Below are 2,500 nucleotides of genomic sequence, written 5' to 3'. Positions count from 1 at the left end.
TTCATTTTATATACCATTTGGGTTTTAGGGGTCCCCCCTTAATGAAGTCTAACCCGCCCCGGGGTAGACATGTTAAAACCCTTTGGCATTTTAGATTTCTGAAACCCGAGGGAAAATTTGGGGTTGGGGTAAAAGTTGGCGAATATTTTTTCAAAGTTACCATTCAAAAAATTCGTTTCATTTTGGGTGCATATCATTCATGTTTAAAATTTAAACTGGTAATTTGAAATAATTTTAAATTAAAAAAGGGTACATTGCTAAAGTATATGAACGTTTATATAACCCTTTTTTGGGGATTCCCTTCTCAAAGTGAGGTTTACTCTCGGGGTTCTCTCTCATTCACGGGTCCCGTCACTCCCCCATTCATACACACCCCCCAACCCTTCACATTATTAACACACGGGAGGCAAAAGACACTGAAACCTTTTTTATTAAAAAGGGTTTGGGTTTTCTGTCTTAGGCCAGTTAAAAATTTATATGTAACTCTTTACCCGGGAATTTTTTCTGTCGTGATGAGGTGGGGTTGCACATAAATTTTCAAGTTTCATCTTTTTTCTTCTCTGTGTTCCCACTAAAGGTTCAAGTAAATGTCGGGGATTTTCCGATGTCTTTTTTTTTCTCCCAAATCTCTATCTATCAGAGACGGGTTGGGGTTCAAAACCAGGGTTTATGGGGGGATCGGGTACTGACGGGGTTTCCCCCTTCTATTTTTCTTTTTTATCTTTGTGAAAAAACAAAAACAAAAAGAAAAAAAAAACAAAAAAAATTAAAACCAAACCCTTTTTAAAACCGGGGAATTTTTTTTAAAAAATCACCGGCCAGTGGTATTAAACAAAATCCCTCTCTCTGTTGCCTTTCTTTTTTTCTTACTGTGGCCCTTTTCGTGTATGATCCCGGTTTCCCCCCACTTAAAATTGCGTTTGGGCCGACACGGCACAGAAGAAGATCCTGCTACAGTTCCGGTCACCTTAGGATGCCGTGGGAAAGGACGTCATCAGAAGATCGCTATAGGCCTGGGGGCCAGATGTCGTCAAGCAGATGTTAAGCTGTCCCATATGTAGTGGATGGGCGTTGCCTGCTGGATTTCCCCGTAGATCCATAGAAGCAACAACAACTTGCCGCCGGTACCAATCGCCCCGGATGCTGTGCATAGGCGACGCCTGGCGGACGCCTGCAGATCCGGTCAACTCCAGCTCATAGCGCAGGTATCAGCCATCCCGAGATGCCGCCCCTGCCCCGGCGCCCGTAGATCCGGATGAGGATTACGAGGACATGTGATGCGGAAGGACCTGGACGAGATCTGTGAGGACGTGTGGACGAGGACGCCGCCGAGTTAGGCCTGGGCCAGGACTATGAGGAGGTCTAGACGAATCCGAAGTCAAGGAGGACCTGGGGCAAGACTTTCGAGGACGTGTGGGACATCGAGGACGGACAGATTACATCAAGGACCCAGGAGGATGAGGACAACAGGGACGAGCAGCCACGAAGATACACCAGGACAACGCAACGCGAAAATGAGATGACCAGCCAAGTTAGGTCACCCTTGAGACAATCTAAGACGCCTCGAGGGCGAGGCGTGAGTAGGTCCCCGGAGATTGTACAGTGTGGCTGCGGGTCCGGTGACCTCACCTCGCTCCCCCCATGCCCCCTCCAGCTGCTTTTATCGTTTCCGGCAGTTGGAACGGTCACTACTTATACCGAGGATGACCTAGGCCTCAGAGAGTTTGTGTCAAGCACCCGACTATCAGCTTCGCCCTCTCCCTCCAGGCAGCTGACTGCGACCGCGTACCTCGATTACTCCCATAACTAGACATGTCCCCGTGTGTTTTTTATACTGCGTGTGTCAACTCTTAGAAATAAAGAGTGAATCCATTAACAAGTATAACTACCCCTCTGCTCACCATTGTATGAAGGATGATAGGGCCTTTAACAATCAGTGAGACCAATTGAAAAAATAATGGAAGTTTCAAAACTAAAGAAAACAAGACAGAAGAAGGAAAATATCGTCACGAAGTTGCTATGATTCTCATGAAAAAAACTGCAAATGCACAAATTGGGTACAGCCCAATAAATGATGGCATGGCAAAACCTCATAACATTAGTATTATTCAATGCTACCCCACCAACCAACATTGCAAGTGATGAAAAAATGGAAATTTTTTTATAACACTCTCCAAGAAACTTTAGACACCCAAACCCTAACAGAGATGTAAAAGTAATCATGGGAGACTCAATGCCAAAGTAGGCAAAAATGATCTAAAAATGACACCTGTGGGAAAAATTTAGCCTTGGAGATATAAATGAAAGAGGTGAAGATTTTATTAATTTTGTAGTACAAATAATCTGTTATAGCCACACCCAGCACTTGCCACGTGGTTTCACCAGACAAAAGACACACGCAACAAATTGACTACATTGTGTTTAACCAGAAATGGAAAAGTTGTATAAAAAAAATGGGGGGCCAAGGAAAAAAGAAAAACTGGTAAAAAAAAATAAAAAA

The sequence above is a fragment of the Penaeus monodon genome, chromosome 14, assembly GCF_015228065.2.
Source record: "Penaeus monodon isolate SGIC_2016 chromosome 14, NSTDA_Pmon_1, whole genome shotgun sequence".
In the NCBI taxonomy this organism is placed as follows: Eukaryota; Metazoa; Arthropoda; class Malacostraca; order Decapoda; family Penaeidae; genus Penaeus; species Penaeus monodon.
The sequence above is the reverse complement of the archived record's forward strand: the minus strand, read 5'-3'. Positions refer to the sequence as shown.